The 24,313-nt window shown below is 46.5% G+C and overlaps 1 protein-coding gene across 6 annotated transcripts in view; it reads right to left on the reverse strand.

Annotated features, from left to right (window-relative positions):
- BOC (BOC cell adhesion associated, oncogene regulated) overlaps positions 1 to 24,313 on the reverse strand; it is a 133,347-nt gene that overhangs the window by 57,351 nt on the left and 51,683 nt on the right. For 2 of the 6 annotated variants that reach the window (XM_031455664.2, XM_031455654.2), the window contains exons 1-2: positions 11,026 to 11,462; positions 6,525 to 6,612 (exon numbers count right to left, since the gene is read on the reverse strand). The gene's annotated coding sequence lies outside the window, so the exon portion shown is untranslated. Of the gene's footprint in view, positions 1 to 6,520; positions 6,613 to 11,025; positions 11,464 to 12,350; positions 12,471 to 24,313 lie in introns of those variants that run through there. The other 4 variants (XM_031455644.2, XM_031455648.2, XM_064495277.1 and 1 more) reach the window with 3 other exon arrangements.

The raw sequence follows: 24,313 nt of genomic DNA on the forward strand, positions 1-24,313 counted from the left end.
CCCAGCCCCCCGAGATGCTGCAGATGTTGGGTCTAGGGATCTTGGGAGTGTAATTTCTCAGGCATGTTTGTTGTCAGCACAAGACCTCTTGGGATATTTGTTCCTATTTTTATTCTTCCTTAGCTTCTAAGTCTAGAACCAAGTCAGAGATGATTGAGATGCAATTTGAAGTCAGATCTATCGCCCTCTGGGCAGGCATCCAAACGCTATTCCTTGAACTTCCAAGGCTGTCAGCTCTCCAAACGCAGAAACCATTTCTGTCGCCTGTGTGCCTAGCATGGGGCCTGACCCCTCCCGGCCCCCATGCATGTGGGGAACTGAACTATTCTCAGATTCATCCCATGTTTCTCATGTCCCAGATTCAACAGAACTCCAGTTCAACTCTGCAAACGGAAGGGAGCAGTACCGTGGACGGTCCAGGCACACTTAGGAAATTGTAGGTGAATGACTAGACTATTATCCCTTGGTGGAGTGAGGATGCCCTGGGCTTCTCTGCAGCTCCAAGCCAGGCTTAGCACGGCACCAGGCCTAAAGTCCGTGTACAGTAAATTCTTCTCGAGTAATGTGGAAGGGCCTGAGAGGTGTCTATTCTCACCTTCCTCTTACAGAGGGAACAGCTGACACACTTAGGGACATTCCTGAGGTCAGTCACCTTGAGGAAGATGGAAGACCTGGGCTCCTTCTGCTGTGGCCTAGCACACTGCTTTCTGGCTTTTCTAAAATAGGCCCTCTACTAGTATTAGAATTCTCCACACCTTTCTCTCCCTGTATACATATACTTAGAATGCATTTTTCTTCTATAAATCTATAGGTAGTTATTTCATTTTGTTTGAAACTCTTTTTATAGCCCTTCTGAGATTCAGGAGAGGCCTGTAGACTAGTTAAAAAAAAAAAAACAAAACTGAGCACCAATTACACACCAGATTCTACTCTAGGTACCGGGAAGGCAGTGAGGACCAAAATGAGGTCCCGGTTCTTATGGATCTTTCCTTCTGAGGGGAAAGCAGACAATAGCAGATGAACACATAGAGATGTGTCAGGAGGTGATAACGTTGAGGAAAAAGACATTAGGTTGATGGGAGTGTGATGTAATCAAGGACAGTCCGGGGAGGGTGGCCACCGAGGCAGACACCTGAATGAAGTGGGGCAGCGGGCTGTGCAGATGTGGGGAAGAGCCTTCCAGGCAGAGGGCAAAGCCTCTGAGAAGAGGGGCTGTTCTGCTTGTTGGAGGAGCAGCCAGGAGGCCACTGTGGGGGTGGAAGCGGGTGAGGGGAGGGGAGGCCACTGACAGAGTGTGGAGTTTTCTCTGAATGAAACAGATGCCATGGGGAGTTCTGAGCAGGGGAATGATCGCTTCTGGTTTCTCTTTTGGAAGCTAACACTGACTTGTCTACGAAAAGCAGACAAGGCAGGGAGGTCAGGGATGGGTGGGGCTGGGAGAACATGTAAGAAGCTACTGCCATAGTCCAGGTAAGAAATGCTGATGGAAGAAGAGGGATTCTGGATACATCTTAAAAGTAAAGCCTAAGAGGGGAGGGTATAGCTTAGCGTTGGAGTGCGTGCTTAGCATGCACAAGGTCTGGGGTCCCATCCCCGGTATCATTAAAACAAACAAACAAACAAACGAACGAACAAACATAAACTTAACTGCCTCCCCTCCTCCAAAAAGTAAAGCCTATAGCATTTGCCAATTTAAAATGGAATAGGGGAGAAAGAACAGAGTCAAAGATGACTCCCTGGTTTGGTAACTGGTAGAAAGTTGAATCAGGGAAGAAGCGGAGGAGAAGGCTGGGTGAGAATTGCCTTCGCAGTGACCAGGCCTGAGGACTGGTACCTAAGGTGCACCTGGGGCAGGGCCTTGCCCTGCTGTGGGCTCCTCTCTCTCCCCATCTTCTCATTTCTTTATCTCTATAAAGCCTTGTGCAGGTACAGCTTCTACCTACTCAGTCTGTTCCTTTTTCCCTTTCTTTCCTTGCCTAATAACAGCCACCTTCTACTCAATGTCCATAACGCATTTCATGTATTTTATACGCAGTATCCTGCTTCCTCTTTGCAACAACACTAAGATACAGGGGTATCAGAATTTAGGTGACTAGCCTGGGGTTATACCCCTGGCAACTGGCAAGCCTATGTTCAAACCCAGGCCTGTCTGTTTCCAAAGCCTGCTCTTAATGAGGAGGCTTTACAATCTCAGGCCTGAAGTGGCCCTAGAAACACTGCTCCCTCCTGCAGCAACCATCTTCCTCTAACACTTCACCCCCTTTTCTAGTAAGGTTCACTCCAGACTTCTGTTCTCTCAGATGGGATCCCCCAGACACTCCCCAGACTCCTTTGTTCCTTCCTCTCTCTGGAAGAATGTTAACTAGGATCCTCTTAGCATGAGATCTTTTCTTCTCCCAACTCCTGCCAGAACCTGACACCCTCACTGCCTTTTCCCACAAGAGAGGGAAAAAAGCAGCTTATGTGGAGAGATCCAGAAAGGTTCTGGCCATGGACCTGAACTGCCTCCAGTCCAGGCCCCTGCCTTTAGAAAACAAACACAACCACAGAAGCAGAGGCACCCCTTGTGCCCAGACTCTGACCTCTGGTCAGTTCCCTAGAATGTCGTAACTCCTCACTCACCTGGGAGAGCACAGATGCCAGAGGCCTTGGGCTTTGGAGGTGAGCAGGAACATTATTAATCAAAAGTGTTCCCCTGGGCCACCTGTCTGCGTCCACATGGTGTCCAGAGAAGTCAGCTTGCAAGAACAGCGAGATAAACGCTCAGAGTCTCCGTGATTTCTTCTTGGTGACTCAACTGGTTGGTCACCTAACTATATCTTAAACCCAGGTGTCCTGCGTACCACCTCCCACATCCCAACCAAAGCCCAGAACATCCTGGCTTCAAGCTTTCCACGTTTGTTAAAGAAAAACAAGGAACTGAGGGCAACTACATGCTCTTTGCAGCCAAATCTCCACGTTCCCCGCAGGCAGCAGGGAGAGGCTGGTTTCGCTCTGCAGGTAATGGCCTGCAGAATTCTTTCTGCTGGCTGCCTGGCAAGTATTTGCCTGGAAGGTACCATCTCCTGTCAGTTACCTGTCTGTCAAAGTTGCTTCTTCCTTCCCCAGGGTATTTTTTCTGCACAAGCTGCCACTTCTCCTGACCAGGAAAAGTATCTGCTGGGCAAAACACCTTCACCCCACTAAGGGCCCAGAGGACCGGCCTGATCAGACTTGCAGAGACCTGAGGAGCAAATGGACTCAGCTGGCAAACTGTGGTGGAAGCAGAGATTCAGACAGCCAATCCAGATGCTGTCCTGGGTGAGAAAAAGGCAGGAGACATGTTCCAAGAGGAGACCCAGGATGGAGGCAGCTTTCAGCACTGCTTGCAAAGCCGGACACTGGCTGTGCCTCAGAACCTGGCTTCCCTCCGGCTGTGGCTGTGGAGCCAGGCAAAACCTTCCAGTTGTGGTCCCAGTTTTCAATTCATGTCTCTTAAGGCAAGTCTCATAAAGGCTGCCACCTGCCCCTTCCACTCTGTTAGTTGCAAAAGAAAGTTCCCCCAAGCTAAGGGGGCTCTGCTTAGGGGGAGGGACTGTCTGGATACTTTTCTTCTCCCCCAAAGCCTGAGTTTTGGAGTCGGCAGCCCTGCCGTGAAATCTTGGCTCTGTCATTTACCAGCTGTGAGAGCAGAGCAAGTCTCTATAATTATTTAGGCTCCAGCTCCCTTGTCTGCAGAATGGGACCCGACTGTCCATCTCCACAGGACTGCTGGGGGACTGCAGGAACAAGGCTCACAGCACGGAGCTTAGGGCCTGGCACACAGCAGGTCTCAGGAAACGGCGGCTCTCATGCTCCACATCACCGGGAGGACGACAGAGGCAGGCAGTACTGCCTCTCTGGCACTGGGACTCCCAGATCTCAGCCTGCCCTCGGGGTCCACAGCTGGTCCCCCGAGAGAGAATAATAATTCTCCTCTCCCATGTTGACGGGTACCTGCTGCTGGTATAGGCTCACCCTCCTGAGGGAGACTCGCCCCATCAATGCAAGACTTCGTGTGTAAAATCAGAGGAACAGGCATTAACTCCATCACAATACCGCCTTCAGCAACCTGTTCCGTTCTTTTCACCCCCACTCAGGACCTTTGTGGTGTTTCAGGGACAGGGGATTGGCTGCCAACCTTCTTGTTCCCCTTTGGGCAGGAGAGCTGGGCTCCCCACCCCTCCTCTCTCCCATTGTCGAAGACCACCCAGCGAAACTTGCTGGCAAGCTGCCACCGGCCAGGCAGGCGCAAGCCGGGCCTGACTGCCCAGCCTCCGTCTCCGCGACAGAAGGCCACAGAGCGACAGGCACCCGACTGGCGGCTTTCACCTGGAGCTGACGCGGCCTTCTCGACGGCAGGACCACCAACGGCGTCCAGGAAGGGTCGCAGGTGATTGCTTGGAAGGCCCGGGCGTTGGAAGAGCCATTAGAACCTAACTCTTGGCTATAACACAGCAGATTTTTATGTAACTCGTTCACTACAAGACATCCATTCATAATGACCGAAGTAAACAGCCGTGAATTTCCATCACTTTCTGTGGTCTCACTTGCAAAAGCGGGCGCTGTGCTGACTGACTACGTGATGAAACCCCACTCACGTGGGCACAGGCCTGTGAAAGAGGATGAGCTACCGTAACACGCCTGTGGGATGCTAGTCATTAGACAGAAAGCAGAGGGAGAGCCAAGAGGGGGAGATGACTGGTAAAATAATTAAGAGCACCCTCCGCTTTCACAGAAAAGTAATAAGCCCAGAACCCCCCAATTTTCCTTTCCAATTAACTGTGACCGATACCTAATAAACGTGCTGGGATTGTAATGTTAGGTAAGTTCAGACTAGTAAAGGCACTTGGCTGGGACGATTCTGGAAAAACAGTGGCAGGGCCAGAAAAGGTGGGGGAGGGCTCTCTTCAAGGGTCCAATTCAAGTCCAGCCTGGGGGTGAGGGGCCTCCAAGGCCAGCTGGTCCCACACACCCTCCTCCTCTTACCTGTCGCTCCCATCCTGTGGGACAGCTACCTCTTAGCAGCCAAGGAGGTTCCCAGCAACTTTTATTTGTCCCTAAAATAAATGTCTCCTCATCTGCTACTCTGGGGATGACTTCAGGGCCAAGCAAACCTACCCTAGACAGTAGAACAAAGGGCAAGTGGAACTGAAAAGTAAAAAGCTGAACTCAGGCATGTGTTTCTAACATTCTCAGCTAAAATCTGACATAGATGAGCAAGAAAAGATCACACATTTCTCCTTCTTCCCCTGAAAGTTACTCAGTACTTGCTTTTAGAAACCGAAGATTCACATTTCTGAGTTTCTGTATTCAATGCAGAGATTCCAGTTTTTAACTTTCTTAAAATAATTTTTTAAAATACTCTGTACTTGCAATCTCTTGTCTTAATACTTTAGCCTATTATCCACTGAGGAAAAGTAAGTTTTGTGGGAGAAAATAATGAACAATGCACATGGGCAGAGGTCAACGCTTCAGTCCTGCCAGTCCGTCTCTGCCTCTAGCACTTGGCCTGGGAGACGGGCTCCCCTCCCACCAGAAGCCTTCCTTCGTGACCCTGTCTGAGCACTTTAAGACTGGAGTTTGCACTGCTATGCTCTGCAGTGTCCCCTCCTTCTGTCAGGGAATGCTGGGCGGCGTGGGCTCTGGTATGGTTCCCAGGCACACAGCGAGCATGCAAAAAAAGTTTGTTGAAAGGATGAAGGCTCCAACCTGCACACAAGTCATCACCCTCATCTTATCCAATGCTGTCCAAACTCATGTTGGAGAAGAATAAACATTCCTTTGCCATATTTTCTGCTGCTCAGCTCCTTCTGTATGATTTTTTATTCAACCCATATTGTGTACTTTCCCGTCACTAACCAGGAGAAGTAGTTGAGACTTTCTTCAACATTTTCTCTGGCAACCAAATGAAGTTGACTGTGTATCATTGGCTCTGATCTTTCTCCTCTGATTTCCTCTTACTGCCCAATAATCCTGTCCCAAACATCAAAGGGCGTCTTTGAAGATAAGGCCAAATTCACCATTAGGAAAAAACTATTTCCTAACTTAATTTCAGAAGATGGAGCGACGCAGAATCCCTCTGGGTTTTGTGAGATAAACACTGCCCGGTACATCAGATCAGAAGGCATTTGCTGTAATACCATCGATAGTCACATAAACACAGGGCTTTCCTCACCCAAACCTAAGCAGGATTTTCCACAGCTGTCTTAGACTCCGAATCCACAGTAGATGGTTTGTATCCAACCTGTCGAACAGAACTTGCCTCAGGGAAAGGGGGGTTCAATGGCCACCCCAGGGGAAAGAGGCCACCCCAGGCTTTGACTAAAACAGTATCTGAGCAGAACCAGAACCAATCTGTTTCATCCAGATTCCACTCAAAGCCAAACTCTCCCAATAATGAAGGATGAGAAACACTCTAGCTTCAACTGGCAATAGAAAACCGGAAAACGTAACTGACCCACTAGACCAGAGACAGTAGACTGTGGGCAGAAAGCCTCACCTACTTCTTCTACTCCATCGCCGAGACCCTCAGGCTGTGTGGATGTTGACAAGACTTCATGGGTCATGGGATGCAGGAAGCTTGTTCTGGGCCTGAGGAAAAAGAAAGTGTCTCAAACAAAATAAACAAACACTTCTCGAGTATTTGCTTTTTATAAGGTGCATTGCTTAAACCATAGTAATTCCTTATTTAATCCATTTCATAAATAAGAAAACAGAAAAAAGCAGTTTTTCTAAATCACAGGCTTCCTTAAACCTCCAGTTACCTGGCCCCTTGCTAGACACAAAATGAACAATGGATTAAGGACAATGATAACAGTCTGTTGATCTTACAAAACCATTGCCTTTCATCCAGCCTTCCGTTTTCATCAATATTCATTCACCAAGTATCTGTCAGGAACACATTATCAGCAGGCCTCATACAAAGTAAGGTGTGTTAACTGGAAAGGGGTTTGGTGGGACAAGGCAGCAAGCAAGGAATGAAACCCCCGAAAAATCAAGGCTCAGCTAACAGACGGGTCAGGCTGGAGCAGAAGGCACCTAGCCAGGTGATATTATCATGAGGTGAGACAGAGCCACGTGTGAGAGGGCTAAGAAATATAGACTGTAAACTTAGATTATTTTTAAGCTGGTTAATGACTTGTTTCTGGGACAGATGGAGGATGGGGGCAGGGGGTGGCTACAGGTAGACAGTGGGGATTCCAGCCATGCATCACACAACTGTCAAGGGCACGAAGAAGCATGGTGGTGGCAGGAATGGGAAAGATGGTATGAATGGAGGAATAATAAAAGGAAAGGCAGGAAAGCCTGGGCAAGCTTGGGGAAGGAGTCTAATTTGGCAGGAACAGGGAGGCAGAAATCGATGAGTTCAGTGGATGGAGTCAGTGTAAATGGAGTCCACAGGCAGAGCCAGGGCTCCAACCCAAGTTTCCTAATCCTCAGGGCTATACCACTTGAGATGGATCCTTTGAGCCTTATTTCCTGATTCCACCTCCCCTTCTCTACCCATTTCCAACCCTCAGGGCTACAAGGGAGGCAAAAGCCCTATTTAGGAAGGCTTTTTGTAAACATGGATTTCTAGATTAAAAGCACCCATCCTCTTCCATCCCACTCTCTGGCCCCAAACATTTGATTTAGCCCCATGAATGGTGAAAATATTACATGCGAAGGCTCTATGTGGACTTAGGTTGTCCCCAGCAACAGTAAAGTGGTTGGCCATACCTGTTCTCTGTGAGTCTTTGGTCAAAAATGTAGAGATGCTACAGAGCCTCTACCTATATCACAACTATGTGAGAAGTATATATGCACAGAGATGGACAAAAACACAGCTGTGCTAGAAAGAGAGGGAGGGATGAATTTGGAATTGAGGATTAAAAGATACATACTACTATATACAAAATAGATAAATAATAAGGAACTACAGTATAGCATAGGGAACTATATTCAATATCTTGTAATAACCTACAATGGAAAAGAATCTGAAAAAGAATACACATATATGTCTAACTGAATCACTGTGCTGTACACCTGAAACATTGTAAATCAACTATACTTCAATAACAAAAATAAAAAATTTAAAGAACAAAACAAGCTGTATTATAATACAGGAATGTGGGTGATTTAAAAACATACTACTATTAGTAGATGCTTGTGCAATAAATAAAAATTGGGAGGGGGGTAGTTTGGAGAACTATCCTTCGACTAAGAAAGCTTATTCTCTTGGGACAAAAAAAAAGCTCCCAGTCTGGGGTCTGATGTACTATAAACGTTTGCTGAACTGAAGTATGGAGATGACAAGAAGTTCCATATGTTAAAGTAAATAGATTTTTAAAAATGTAACAAATCACTTTCTTTCCACTCCCTTCCCAATTTCCATTCCCTTCCCCCCCCCACTTCTTTTCCCAGATAACAAGGAGGCTTGGAGTTTGGAGGAATGAAAGCAAACTCTGAATGTACGGTATCTTTTGATGCCAGGTTAATACTTTCTTATTCAGAGGCCAGAAAGAACTGGATAGCAATTATTTGCTGCACTTGGGTCTTCGTTGGTTTCTTCCTACTTGTTTAAAAGACATGAAGAGAGAAATCCTTATTCATTAATTGCATCAGTGACTTGGCTGAAATCTGAACCCAAACCCCTAGAGTCCCATGGAACACTGTGACCAGTAGGCTCACATCTCACCCTCCATGCTGTTATACCCTGGTGATCCCTGGGGAAGTCAACTGAATTATTTCATGAGTAAAATCTTCTATTCCTCCTTAGGGTATGGAAACTACAGACAAGAAGAGAGCTAGGAGCCCAAACAATTGAAAGAACATTTCAAAGAAAGTTAAATCTCTAGACCCAGTTGGAGGATAGAAAGGAACATAAATCACCGTCTTATCAGAAGTTGGCCAGCCAATCAACAGCTAAGCAGGATCCTCTCTATCCCCTCGCCCTTCCCAGCTGTGGTGAAGGAACCAACCATCCTGGCCTCTATCAACCCCTCTCCCCAGTAGAGCCAACACTGTGGCTTGGGCACTTTCTCCTGACAGAACATCTCTTGCAGTGCTACTCTCCTGAGACCTCTTGACAGTGGATGAAAGGGACAGTGTCTGACATCTCAATCCTCAGATTTCATAGGTGTACACAGCCTCCAGCATCCTGAAGGGCCAAACTCTGAGCAATAATTGGAGGCAGGCACCATCAGCAAAGCAGCAACTCTTACCTCTTTCATTTTCCATACACTCGCTCCAAAAATTCATCCTGCAGAAAATCATAACTCCATTGCTGTTTCCACCCTGTCTCTGTCCCACTGACCCAAGGTGCTTCAAAATTACCACGGGAAACTTCTGGGTTTCAATTATGAAACCATTAAAAAGTACCAATTATAAGACCTCAGAAACGTTCCTGGGAAACCTGTTACACACCTCAAAATGGCCAAACTCTTGCCTCATATTCACTTGAGGTAAGGTTCAGAAAACAGGTCACACAGATGTATGGACACCTCACTCGCATCTCAGTCTAAGACAGTTTTAAGACTGTCATGCTGCCCTTGAGAAAACAGAGATTGATTTATTGGCTGTAACCAAAGGGATGAAAAACCATCACAGAGCTGGGCTGCCTGCTGGGGGCCCAATTGTGGAATAAGTCAGGAATGTTTGCACATTCAAGAATTTTGAAAATTACACTCATTCGTTGGCCAATGTTGGCAAACTTCTGGGTAACAAAGATCTTTGTAACAAACATGATCAGGGTACAGGGTACTTGGAGATGGCACAAGGGCTGGAAACCAAAACCTACTTTTCACTCAGTCCACTCAAAGTGGCAACTCTGGGGCAAAAACTTAGGCGAACCCATATGAACTTGCTGAGAAGGGATAGGGGAGGGGCAGAACACCCCACCACACCCAGAAAGTGCCTGTTTAGGGCTGCTGGCATGCGGTTTGGGTATTCTTAGCTCTACTGCCACATCTCTGGAGACACACAACCACCTTTCAAGTAACCCTGCAGGGGAACCCCATCCCCAAAATAAAAGCAAGCAAAAGTAAGCAAACAAATCCCCAGGACTTCTTAAACTTCTTCTCTATGTCTGCCTGCCCCCCACCCCTCAAAATTTTCCTATCATCCGGAAGAGCAAACTAACATTGGGCACCTGGAAAGTTAAGCAAGCAGGGCCTTCAAAACTCCAGCAGAAAATTCTGCCTGGGTTTCTCGCCCCTCCCTACAGCCCCTCCCCACTTGTTCCAGAGGATCACTTCCCCACCTCTCACAGTTACACAAACAAAAACCCCTAGGAGCACAACCCCAGGAGGACGTTGGGCGCGCGAACACGCGAACGCGAACACACACACACACACACACACACACACACACACACACACACACACACACACACACACTTCCTCTCACGGCTTCCCCAACCCACGGACAACTCTGGACACCCCACTTCAGCCTTCCACCCTCCAGCGGGGTATGCTCTTCTGGGGCTGCTTCGGTTCCTCATTTTAGTGGGTTTTGTTTGTTTTAACGCCAAGACGATAAACCCACACCCCCGAAGAGGCCAGATAAGTGTGGGGTGGTTCTGTATATCTGCCCCATGTGGGCTTCTCCCCTACCGCCCGGCGCCCAGAGCCGGAGACTGGTGTCAACCTTCGGGGGAAGTTTGGGAGGCTGTCCCGGCCCCCTTTCCACCCGGGAAGCTTCCGGGAACGACCGGCCAGACCGCAGGGAACGAGATGCGGCGCCCCAGGGCCCGGCGGCGGCAACCCAGTACCCCGCTGCCCTCCTCGCTCCGCTTCCCGGGTGCCCGCGCCCGGCGCGCCCGCCTCGGTCGCAGCCCCCAGTCCGAGCCCCGCGGGCGGAGCGCTCCGACCCGCTCCCGCCGCCGGCACGTCCCCATCAGCCACTCGCCGGCACTTCCTCGGCATCGCCCGGCCTGCTGCCGCCTCCCACCTCCTCCCCTCCCCAAACCAACAAATAAACACAACTTTTTATGAAAAGAAAACAAACTTCAGCGACGTGACTCACCTCTGATGCAGCCGGTTCCTGGGACGGGCGAGCCGGGGCCCTGGGGCCAGCGCGGTGGGCGCGGAGAGAACCGCACAGCCCCGCGCCGCACGGACACACAACCCGCACTGACACCCGGGGACACACAAAACGGGAGAGTGGCCGCAGCGGGAGCAACAAAGGAGACCGGGACCAAGAAGTGGCCGGCCGGGGAGGGAAGGCGCGTGCGGGCGCTTGTGGCTGCAGCGGGCGTGAGTGTGTGTGTGTGTGTGTGTGAGTGTGAGTGTGCGTGCGCGCGCGCGCGCGCGGCGGCTGACACCCGCGGGCCGGGGCTCAGGGTGCCAGCGGCAGGGAGCCGGGCCCGTGGCGGCGGCAGCAGTAGGACAAGGCAGGGGACGCCGCGCCCTGCGCACCCGGTCCCTCCATATGGAAGAAGCTTTTTTGGATGACTGAACTCGCAAACAATTCCTTCTTTTGCTTCTCCTGCCTAGGAGCCTCCCATTACCGCGCGAGGCGGAGGAGGGGGAACAGAGGAGGCGGGGAGGAGGGGGAGGAGCAAAGTGGAGCAAAGAACAAGTCTTGGGAAGGAAGCTGGAAAAAAGTCCCCCCAAACTCAGTTTTTCTTCTAACACCCATTTCCTTCCTGTTGCGCCTTAGTCCCGCGTTCTCCCCCAACTTCACTTTCCTATACCAAAAGCAAAGTCCTCTGCCTTTCTCCCACATCCACGGGCTCCCCTGAACCCTCATTTTCTCTTTAGCTTCACCTCGGACCCTGGCTCTCTCATACGCTATCCTTCCCTCCTTTGCCCTCTCTTCTCCCCAATTCTTTTTACGATCTCCCCACTCCCATCTTAATAGTCTCCTTTATTCTGCGAACAAACGATTGGATAAATCACTAAAAGTAAACTTTGCTATTAAATATGTCCCTCCGCCGCCCTAAATGGGGCAGCGGCTGGCGAGAAAATGATAAGGAAACCAGTCTAGGGGAAGCCCAAAGCTACCTCCCCCGACCCACCAGGCTGGTTGGGGAGGGAGGGTTTGCCGCGTCCTCCGTTGACAGGGCCCTGCCCTGACCTCCATTCATCATCCCCGGATGGAAGCTCGAGGAAAAGGATGAGAAGGGGAGGGCGAGGGAGGGATATCGGCCACAGAGAAAGTTACCTCCGTGTGCATGTGCGAGTGTTAAGCCCTCCCTTTGGTTTCGGGCAGAAAAACATTCCCAATAGTGGTTCTCAAACTTAGCTGCAGCAGAATCCCCTGGAGGCTTATTAAAACATAGGTTGCTGGGCCCCACCCTGAGAGTTTCTGATTCAGGAGGGTCTGGGTGGGCCCAAGAATGTACATACCTAATAAGTTCTCAGGTGATACTGATGCTGTGGGTCCAGGGTCACATTTTAAACACCACTATCCAGGGTATTAAGTCAGACATTTGCTGGGTTGGTGGCAAGTTGGGTCCCCTTCTTAATCTGTAGGGACGAAACAGATTGTGAAGGGTTATCCAGTCCCTTCCCTTATATTGCAGCTGAGGGAACCCAGACCCAGAGGGGTTAAGGCAGGTGTTTGTGCAAAGTGAACCTCGAGTTTGTGCCAAAATGAGAAGCTGCTCAGGTAGGACAAGATGGGGGTGAGTGAAGGTGTCCCCCCTACCTCCCGTGACAGGACAGTTGCACTCGAAGAGTCAGGAAGCCACTCTGTGACTGTGAGAAAGTCACCTAACCTTTCTGGGCCTCAATTTTGATTTCTTTGGTTTCTCCTCAGTAAAAATGCATACTTTACACTTATTATATGATTTTAATTAAACCTGAATCAAAAGATGCTTAGAAGGGAAGCATGAACATCTTTTAATCAGTATGTTGTACTATTTTTTTCTCATGCATTTGGTACTTCTGGCATGAGCTGGTTTCTTTATTGATTCATCTGGTACTCTCAGCTCCACGTGCCTGGATTCTTGGGTATGTGTCATGGCAAAATGGATAAAGGGGATGATCCGTTTTCAACAAGGTGGAAAAGACAAGGAACTCCCTCCTTGAATTATGCACATGTATTCTTTCCTCTCCTTGCTTCTCCAGATCCCTCCCTCCCCACTTTCCTTCTCTTAATCTCCAAAATTCTTCCCCCAGCATTCTCCAAGACCTATTTTTTCTCCACTCAATGACCATGTTAGCTTCCACCTTCCTATTGTCTTCATTCTAAGGCACAACTCAGGACTACCTGGGTTAGTGGTACCTGGTGTCCACCCAGGGTACAGTACTCTTAATTCCCCAAGAGAGTGGGCCAGCCACCTTCCACTGCAGTGAAAACACTCCCTCTCCCCAGAGCCCCGAGTAGTGTATTGAGCTGTTTTTCAAAGATGGCTCCACATAGCACTCTCTCTGGCAATGTGGGATTCCAACGAGGAACGTGAAATTCTCACATTGGTTCTTCTATATTCCTTTATATACCATTCATTGATCAGTAGCTCAAAAATGTCTCTTACCCCTTCGCAATGTCTTTTTCTAAGGACTTTTTCCTAGGACTCTCGATTCCCTCCATGTCTGGCCTTTGGATCATGCCCTGAACTCTGAGTAAACCAGTCAGAGCACAACAGAAAATAAAGAAGCTTGATGTCCTTACCAACATTATTTAGCCAAGAGAAAGACCCATGGCCTTGTACTTCCCTCTGTCCTAGGCTGTTCATGTGGCTGCTCATCTTTCTCATAGCGTTCAGACAGAATGCACATCACAGCGTAACTGAGAGGGCTTAACTCTGCCCCTGCACAAAGCACATTGTTGGCACCTCACATGTATGTTTATTGTTTTTATGGCACTTTGTATTAACATAATTATGTTTATTATGACTCCCATAAGAACATCATATCTCTGAACTCTCCCCCTTTGTCTGGAGCAAGTTATTTGCCTAATTCCCCCCTCCCCTCTCTATTAGTTTCCCTGTCTTTGCCTCCCTCTCCCCATTCTAGCCCCCCAGCCATCTCGAAACAGAGTCTGGGCTTGCCATAGGGTGCTTTCTGCTCCTCTCCACTCTGTTCATAGTGAATTTCCCTCTGGCATCTTGCTTTCTTGGAGGTTCTCTGGGCCTCCATCAAGATGGAAGTATTTAGCATATTAATTATGTTGGGGGTGGCAGGCAGGGACTGTAGGTCTATATAAGTGGCCACATTACTAAGACTGTGCAGAGTAAACTGGAAGGAATGCCAGTGAGTGACATGAAGAAAGGATGCTCCCTCCTCAGCGTGCTGTGTCTGGACCACATGAACAGGGAGCTCCTTGGTGGTGAAGGATCTCTGGAAAGGATTGTGCTGAGAAAATTACTAAGTTGTAGACAAAGAGAAATAGGGACTTGATAATTTCCCCTCTGTTTTAATATAAATCTGTTTTCCTGATTATAAAATATGTTCACAGAAGAAAATTTAGAAAATAAGAAAAGCACAAAGAAGGGGAAAATTACTTTAATCCCACTACCCAGGGATGACACTTTGAACAGAGTGAAGTGTTTTTTTCTGGTCATTCTTCTCTTGTTTTTGTTTCTCATCAATACAAATACACACTTGGTCTTCACTGAGTATATGATTCTAATTGGTCAGAACTGAAAGATGTTGAAAAGTGCAACATAAATGGATACCTTTATTCAATATTTTGTACTTTTTTTTCTTATGCATTTGGTAATTTAGGCAAGAATCAGTTTCATCACTGATTCATCTGGTACTTTCATATTTTGCAAAATTTTGTTCATCGTATGTACAAATTGTTATCCTACATTTTACATTTAACATTCGAACATGATTATTTTCCCCATGTCATTAAATCTTCTCCAAAAGTTCGACTTAAACAGCTGTGTACTATTCAAAGAAAGATTGTTGTTTATTCAACCACTCTCCTATTGTCATCTATTCAAATTATTTCTATTTTTATTATGATCATGCATCACAGTTCACTAAACATCTTGTTATAAATCTTCACAATTCTGATTATTTTCTAAAGGTAAATTCCTATGAGTAGAAGTTTTGGATCAACGAATAGAACATTTTAAAGGCTTTTAGTTGATCTTGCAAAATTGTCCCCTAGGTACTCCAATCTAAATTTTCATCTCTCAGCTCTCGACAACGAGATCATCATACACAAGGCTCCAAATGGAGACTTGATTGAATTATCCAGTTTGGATGACTGTACAGACCAGATAAAACAAACAACTGCCAAGTATTCACTACAGTGGAGACAATGCTCTTGGGAAGAGTGGAACAGTAATTGCTCGCTATGGGAGCTCAATTTTATGTATGGTCTTATTTAACCTTTCCAACAACCCTCCGAGAAATAAGCTAACTAATTGAGCATCTACTTCCCACAGTCTCTGTGGTGGATTCTGTGTGTACATGTGATCTGGAATCCCCATAGCAACCCTTTCCTGTAGGTTTGATTATCTCCATTTTACAGATACAGAAAATTAAGTAATTTGCCTAAGAGCACTAACAACTAAGGGGTGGTAGTAATTCCAAAACCCAAAGTTTTTCAAGTGCAACATATCGCTTCTCTGCAACTTTTCCATGAGTTACAGGTTACTTAGTTGAATAAAAAATATTTAGAAGATGCTTGAATTTTCGCAAACTGTTGAGGAATCTTTTGTGGCCTTCCAAATGACTGTTTTGTTGTTTTTCCCAAAGGGCATCTAAGTGCATTCAAAGAGTTAAGGTAACTTACTAGTAACTTACTAATTGGAATTAATAGAAGAGTCCAAGGATTGTATACCTTAAGAGAATGCAGTTCTGATGTATGAGCTAAGATATTTAGATTAAAGGCTAGATATTAAAATTCGCAGCACTAACAGTAATTAGTAAATTGGCTTTTGTATACATGCCTATTCCAAAAGCTAATGTTTGGGTAAGGACGTTTTATCTTGATCACAGGTGCTAAAAATAAAATATTTGTGCATTCAACTTCCTAATTTCAAATTCTAGCTGTTGAATTATGAAGTTTTTATTTATTAAAGCAATATCTCAAAACATTTTCAAAACAAATACAAACTTAATTCATTAATTGATGACTGGGAAAACCAGCCCTCATTGGCTCTTTAGTGGGCCATTAACTAGTTATCTGAGTTGGCCTAGCTCTCCATGCTGGGTGTCACAAGGGCTGCCAGAGAAGGAATGTGCACAGTTGTTCCAAAATATCTGATGACTGAATGAAGAATGATGAATGCAAGTATAAGACTGACCTCTGCAACAATTAGTAAACAATGCAAGACAGCATGTAATTAAACCCTAAACTGCATGATTGAGGCAGAATTACAGGCGAGCCCGGTACAATGCCATCTACTCCCCACTTAAGTTGAGCTGGCTGGGACTGACTTGTCTCACCCAGTGCTGCCAACTCAGGTGTTCCTACTGGCCATGTGTTCCTTGACTTTAAGGAATCAGTCTCCAGATCCCCTTGAGCCTGCCTACAGACAAGGGTACCCAAAAGGGAGGAAGACAAAAAAGTGAGATTGTGGGATCCAGACAAATCTGGGTTTGGATTCAGTCTTAAACTGTAAGAGCTTGGATTCTCTGAATCCCACTTTCTTTATCTGTGAAAATTCGAAATAGTATGTGTGAAGTACCTCTCTCAGTATATGACTTTTAGTGAGTCATCTGGTAAAACTATACCAGTTGTTTATGGCTAGCACTTGTTCTGATTGGTCAGTTCCAATGCTTTGACCATCACCTTACATATATACATATATACATACATATATATGTATACACACACACACACACATATATATTTAATATAACTCTTGGTGGGCACTCCATAAGTGGTAGCTATAGTAGTAAAAGTGTGAGTCAGAGGTGAAGCTAGGACAGAGAAGTAGAAAATAGGGTATTCCAAGGCCATTTCTGTGCCCCATGCAGCATGCTTGATTTTGCACACTCCTTAAGCCTCAGACAAATGGAATCTGTCTATTGACACTGAGTCCTGAGACTCCACTTTTCCAAGATATGAGTCTCTGAAGCAAGCACAGACCCCATTTAGTCCCTCATGAAACCCTTACCTTCACCAACTCCCTCCATCCTTCCCCCTGCCCCAAACTCCCTCACGTGTTGGGCTGAGAAACTTGGATCCTGGAGCTGCCAGGCTCCAGCTGTTTGATATTGTGTGGCTGATGGCAGCAGAGGGCAGGGGGTGAGAGACTCCAGATGAAAGCAAAATCTCAAAGAGAACTAGACCTCAGAGCTTTGACTCCAAACTCAGTGGGTAACAGCCTCCGTTAAATTTGTTCAGTCAGCCGTTTAAGAGGGAAGGAGTTTCTCACACATCCTGTAAGGGTGTTTAGCCATGAGATGCTTCCAGGGAGGGGAATTAACATCCCAGGGATTGAGCAGGTCAGAAGCAAATGCCAAAGCTGCCATTGTGAGCTTAGAAACAGGTAGTGTGCTGACTTCTTTTGCTCCCAGTATATTATTTTCTTTCTCCTTCGTGAGTTACTGGGGATTTACTAGGACTTTAGTCACAGCAAGAGAAAATTAGCTATGCCCCACTTTAATTCCACTCCACCCCAATTTTGGGGTTCTGGGGAACAGCCTGAAGGGCAGAGGCCCCGAGGAAGAAAGGAGAGTTGAGAGGAAGACAGAGATGATGGGCTGATGGCATTGCAGGAGTCTCACCACTACCTCTCCAACTCAGAATCCGAACCCAGTTTCATCTTCTTTGCCTTCTAGTGATTGGATTCATCAACTAGGAAATAGAATCATTTGAGGCTTGATGGGTCCCGTTGGAGAAGAACCTTTCTTATGAACCTCTACCTGGGATAAGGAAGGAGTAAAACAATGAATCATACAACCCACTGATTTCTTCATTCCCTTAAAAAAAAAAATCTATAAATCTTGTCCTTACTTATCCAGGAGAGGTGAAGACACCATCAGTCCTGTCATTACCTTAAAGTTTCTGAGTGGCTCCTAGGTCCCTTGATATAAGGGGACAAGTGCTCCCTGCTCTGATCCAGCCCACCTCTCCAGCCTGGCTGCCCAGTGGTCCACCTACCTGTATCCTGTGCTGCAGCATCTCTTGGTCCTTCCTCAAAGCATCACATGTTCTCATGCTTCCCAGCCTACCCAATTTCTGTCTTCTCTAACTTAATCCCCTTCTTCTCCTTTGCACTCACTTCTACTTCCTCTTTAAGATTTCCCTTTCGCATCACTTCCTCTTGGAAAATTTGCCTGAACCTCCCCTCCCTACCTCCACTTGTCCTTCCAAGGAACCCCCTTCTTCCCTTTACTGTAGCATCTACTCTGAGCATTGTAATTGTAACTGAGGGTCCATCTGACTTCTCTTGACTGAAATATTTTCAAGCACCAAGGCAATTCCTGCTTCATCTTTGCATTCCCAGTGCTTAGCATGATACCTGGCACAAAGTGAGTGCCCACTATAGAAATACCTGAATGAAGAATTAATAAAATCAAGGATCTCTGTCACAGTAGTTGAAGCCAAATGGATCTATGTAGTCTGGAATGTTGAAAGGATACCAATAACTGGTACTGCACCTGAGGTGACATCAATGTTAGGAAACCCAAAACCAGGCTCTTACCTAAAGCACGTAAAGACTGGTTTGTCTTAAGTTTAAAGTTGGATAGTTATTATTTAGTATTTTGCATTTAGATGCTAATGGCAAGTTTGAAATGATAGCATATGACTGACTTTTAGCTGTATTTTTTTTTTACTTTTTATTGTGGGATAATTATAGATCCATGAGTTGTAAGATATAATACACAGAGATTTCCCCCTACCTACAGCATGGTATCTAGCCTAACTGTAGTACAACATATTAATCAAAGATACCTTAACAATATCTTAATTGACTCTGACATAATCATTGGCTTTATTCAGAGTTTGCCAGTTTTACTTGCACACTCATTTGTGAGTAGCTGTATATTTTAAAAATGACTTCTAAGTTATTGTACCTGTGCAGCCCAGCCCCTGAAAGTAAGAGTCTCAGTAAGAGTCAGGACCATGGCCAGTTGGTCCCAAAAAGAAAGGGCTTGGGTCTTTTCCAAAAAGTTTATGGCAACAGGATTCATTCCTGACCCAGTCTCTGCTTTGCACCCTTTTTGAATCCTCTTTGAATGTCTTGTTCCTCCTCTGACAGGTCAAGAAAGGACCCAGATTCTGGAGGATGCATGATGAATTGGAACATTTCCACCTACCCTTTTCTGCCATTGGTCAACACACTCAGGGGTGGGCTATAACATTTGCAGAGTCCAGGGCAAAATAAAAATGGAGGGTCCCAGTCAGGAGTCAGGAAGTCAATCTCCCCTTACCATATCCACAGCAGAAAGGTGACCCCCAAGGAGCTGTAACTTCCACACCAAGACACACTAGGGGACGGGCTAGAGGCCCACGTCCAATTGTCTACTGAAAGTGCTGTGGACCTGCTGGCCTAGGGTGGGGACAGCCACTGCCGTGCCCTTCTCTGAGATGCAGTGGGGTACACACTGTACCCCAACCCTCCCCACACTTATGACCAGGCCCCCACCAGGGGCAGAGGGCAACTGAGGAGCAGGTATGGGGAGTGGGTAGCTGGGGCAGGCTGGTGCACCAGGGTTCAAAGGACTGGATGGCTGAGAACTTATCCCAGGGAGGCAGTGGGAGGCAGGGCTGCATGTAAGCTGAGACTCCAGTCCTCCACTGTATGCTTCATTGTCTAGTCGAACTTCATGTACAAAACACAAATTCAAAGACAGAATTTCAAGATGGTGGCTCCAGAGATTAAAGCCGAGCAAGAAGCCCTTCTGTGCACAAGACTCTGTGTGACTGCACTGGCCACACGCCTGTGAAACTGCTGAACATGTCAAACTCAAACCTACCTGAAACTGCAACTTTCTACTCTCCCTTGGGACTGGAAGCCTCTCCTCTCTTCTATAGTAGGGTCTAGGAATAATAGCACGGAGCAGTGAAACTTTCTTATATTTGATCCCTCCTCGATGAATATGAGTAATATTAGCAAAGCCCCACTTATTTAACAGGAAAAAAAAATCTGCTTCTTTCTCTATTTTTTACATTTGTCTGAAGCAAAGCAAAAAAAAGTTCATCTTAAACTGCCTTAGCGAGTAACAGCATGATCATTCTAGCTGTCTGAAAAACCTGCGAATCATTTTTGGTGCCTCCTTTTTCATCACTCTTTTCATTCAATAGTCACTAACTCCTCCAGTGCCACATCCAAAGTCTGCCCAGAATTCATTACCTGCCTTCAGTCCCCTCTGCAACTGACCTAATCCAGACCATCATCATTTCTCATGTGGAACATCACAAAAGCCTCTTGATTAATGTCCCTACTTCCCATCTGCCTCCATTGCTGGTCCGTTTTCCACATTACCGATGGAGACATCTTTAGAAACGGCAAACCTGATTATGCCCTATTGCTCCCTCCCTCCTCCTGAAATTGTTTGGTGACCTCACCACTTTCAGGATGAAATTAAACTCCTTAGCAAAGCACACAAAACCTTTCACACAGTCCCTAGCAAGTATCTCCTCAATATGACTGCCTACCATTCCCCACTCCTGACCCTATGCACTCCCTCAGCATATAGAACTTCCTTAGAATGTTCCAGATGGTTCATTTCTCTGTGCCTTTGTGTATGTGGTGCCCTTGCTCGGAGGGCCTTTACTGATTTCTGCACGAAACTCCTACTAGTCCTGCAAACCTGCAAAGCTTAGCTCAGTTGTTAGCTCCTCCGGTCCTCCTTGCCCACCTATCCTGCCCAGCATGTGAGAGGTGCCTGTTAACCAAGGACCCACACCACTTGGTGTTACCCCTCATCACAGCACTTCCTGCACTGCTTCAATAATTATTTCAGGCTGTCATGTTTCTCATCCACAGGGGATGCCATTCACACTGTGGTGTATTTTCAATTTTCCTCACTTGATGTGAAGCTCTTGAAGTGAGGTCCTCAGCCTTAATCACCATGCACAACTTCTGGGATAAGGTAGGTACTGGGTAGCTGTTTGCTGAAGAAAGGAAGAAAAGAAAAAAAGGAGAGAGGAAGAGCTGCTGCTGCCAGCATGTAATATTTCTTTCTCTCTCGACCCTGGCCCCACACACCCCACCCTCACTAGCTGTTTAACATCTTAAGAGCCTATATAGATCGACAGCACCGCCAATCTGACTGCACAGAGTTGTGTTGCTTAAGTGATGGAAAATAATGATCTGACCAGATCTGAAGCAATGGCTGCATACAGACACAGCTTGGCTCCTCAGCTTGGGGCTTTTGATTTGAAACACAGAGATGCTGATATTTACCTCCCTCAGGAGCAGAAAAAGGACATTAATGGGAATACTGATACAATCGAAATACAGTCCATAGTTTACAGTTCTGTAAGGATGTTGGTTTCTTAGTTTTGATTATTGAACTTGGTTGTTAGATCTAGGTGATAACAATAGGGAAACTGGGTAAGGGTATAAGAAAACTCACTGTATTATCTTTGCAACTTTTCTGTAAAGTTATGTAAAATACAAAGTTGAAAAAATGAGTGGGGACCATACAGGTAAGAAGGGAGAGGGAAATGAGAGAGAAAACAGGGAAAGGCATGTTGGAAGTTCTCTGAGAGTGAACAAAATTCACTGTGGGGTGGAAGAGAGTTCAGAATAGCTCAACAGAGCTGGGAGGTGGAAAATGTTTTTGTAGTTTTGTTTTTTTTTTAACATAATGGAAAAAAATCACAGTTTCTCATTTTAAGTCACTCACTTAAAAACCAGAGGGCCATTTGAGCAGCCATGGGCTAGTGCTGGCCTTCACAAGTGTTAAGGCCTGTTCTGGAGCTGGGAACAGCACCTCCAGGACTTGCTTTGGATGTTTCAAAACAGTGAGTGCTTGGCTAGGGGTCAGGGGCCAGGAGCCAGGTTGGGGTCATGGGCCGGGAGCCAGGTTGGGGTCACCTGGAGACCCTGGGCACTTGTAGCCCACAAACATCTTAAATAGGGAAGTCAAATCTCAGATTTGCTTCATTGAGCATGGATACATCACAAGGGGGCTAGGAGTTTGGGTCTAAATGTTGAAGGGCATCTGTTACCACAGTGAAGCTGACCATGCCACCTGGCCTGGGCCAAGTCCCTGAGCCATGCCTTCCCCTAAGTTGAGCTCAAGTGAGTCTTGCCACGTTTGTCTCTGGGATGATGGCCAACTTCCCTTTCTGCTTGCCACACACTTTCTTAGACGCGTCAAGACATCTTACGCGTTCGGAAGCCATTCTACCTATAAGGTGATCTGGGCTCGGTCTGGTTGTCTATTAGAGTTAACTTTATAGTTTCATTCTCATAGGCAACCTTGTTAGTTGACCAGCAACTTAGACCCGGTTTCCATGACCTCACCCACCACTCTTTCTGTGAAAAATATTTGAAATGACCAAAATGTTGAGGCAGTGAGCTGTGAAGCTGAGCTACAGCACAGTGTGGAGGTAGGAGATGGATAACTGACATATCTACCTTCCCACTGGATTCCTGGGGTCCCTGCAGCCCCTGTGAGATCACGACTCTTGGCATAAGAAGACCTGAGCCTGGCTCCCGATGCCACAATTTCCAGCTTTATTGATTTAAACAAATCACGAAGCTTTAGAGTTTATTTTCTCATCTGTAAAATGGGGGTAATAATAATACCCATCTCACAAGATTATTTCAAGAATCAGTAGAGATGTTATATGTGAAAGTACTTTTCAAAGGGGAAAACCCTTTACAAATGTTAATTTTAATTTCACTGTCCCAACACAATGAAACATATGGCATTTTTTAATGTTAAAAAAATCCATAGACATAAATTTTTAGAAACAAATAATTTCTGTAAAGCAATCATTTTTATTTTTTAACTGAAAACATATTTTTCAGGACTTAGCTGTGTAGTCAGATGTGTGACACGGCAATTCTTTTCTATGGCATCCTTAGCAGTGTGAGCGCAGCCTGGTTGCCAGGACCATACAAACAGAAGGCTGTTGATCATTAGTCTGTGTACAACACAGCACTTGGGCATCTCACTTGGAACTCGCTTTTTAACTTGTTTCAAGAGGTGGCGCTTAGAACTGAAAAGAGTATTGTATGCCTGAATGAGTGCACCAAAACGGCAGGCCAGGCTCGGGTGTGGACACCCACTTATGTGTGCAACTGCCTTTTTACCTAATTAATCCTCTCCTTGCAAGCCTGAACGCGGCCTGTGAACTTCGCATTTCACTGGTAACTAGAACTCTGGGTCCTACAAAACCTGGCAGCTTTAATGGAACGTTATTTGTTCAGGGCCCTTGAAGCAATGATATCTAATGGAGCAGAAGCAAAGAGAAAATGCCCTGAGCTTTAGTAAGAACAGTTGATTTCCATCACAGATCTGGCCCTGTCACTCCCCTGCTTAGAAACCCTGGAGGGCTCCCCTCCTGGACAGAGTCCAAACTCTTCTCAACCAACCCTGGTCTCATCTTTCCACACACTCAGCCACTCCCACTGCCCCCACCACCCACATCCCCAGCCTGCGCTTCTCAAAGCCTGCTTGGCAGGCTACCTGTAAGCAAATAAACTGGCAGTGTTTGTGTAAAATGCAGATATCCCCGCTGGCCCTCAGGGCTACTGAATCTGAATTTCTGAGTGTAGAGACCTCAGGACTTTGCCAGTCAAAACTAGCTCCTCCAGCGACTCTTAGAGACAGATGAGGATGGGAGCCCCTGATCTAGCCATGCTCAGCAAACTCTGTTCCTTTGACTCAGTGTACATATTATTTCTCAGTCCCTCTGTCTTATTCGTCTTCTCTCCACAAACTTCCTGAGGTAAGCTTCCTTTATTGAGTACCTTCTGCGTGGCAAATGATGCCTGTAGGTGAAGGCTTCAAGGCCCAGCTCATATTTATGGCTTCTCCGGGGCCTTTCCTGATCCCTCTCAAACAATGACCAAAAATAACTGAGCATTTAACTATCAGGTTTCACATGCAAAGAGGAAATAGAAATGAATTGATTTAGTCTCTGTCCTCAAGATGCTCACTCAGTGACTGTGCTCTCATACCTCCATCCTTCTAGTCTCTCAGCTGAGGGACTAGACTCAGAACCGCATTCCCGGGAGAGCCTGAGGGGCCGGCCAGTCTGCATGGGGAGGCTCTCTGGGCAGTAAGATATGCAGGCGCCGTTATCCCAGCAGGCCTTTCCTTTCAAAAACCTCTCTCACTGGGGGAATGCCAGAGTGCTTTCCTAGTAGGTGTGATTTGGGCACAGGTTTTACAGCGGGTAAAACTGAGGCTCCGGTGCCCTGAATCTCCTCCTCTAGGTCTTGGAGTAAGTAAGCTGTGGCAGGACTGAGTACTTCTCTGAGCTGTGCTCG

This window comes from Camelus dromedarius, chromosome 2, assembly GCF_036321535.1.
Source record: "Camelus dromedarius isolate mCamDro1 chromosome 2, mCamDro1.pat, whole genome shotgun sequence".
NCBI lineage: Eukaryota > Metazoa > Chordata > Mammalia > Artiodactyla > Camelidae > Camelus > Camelus dromedarius.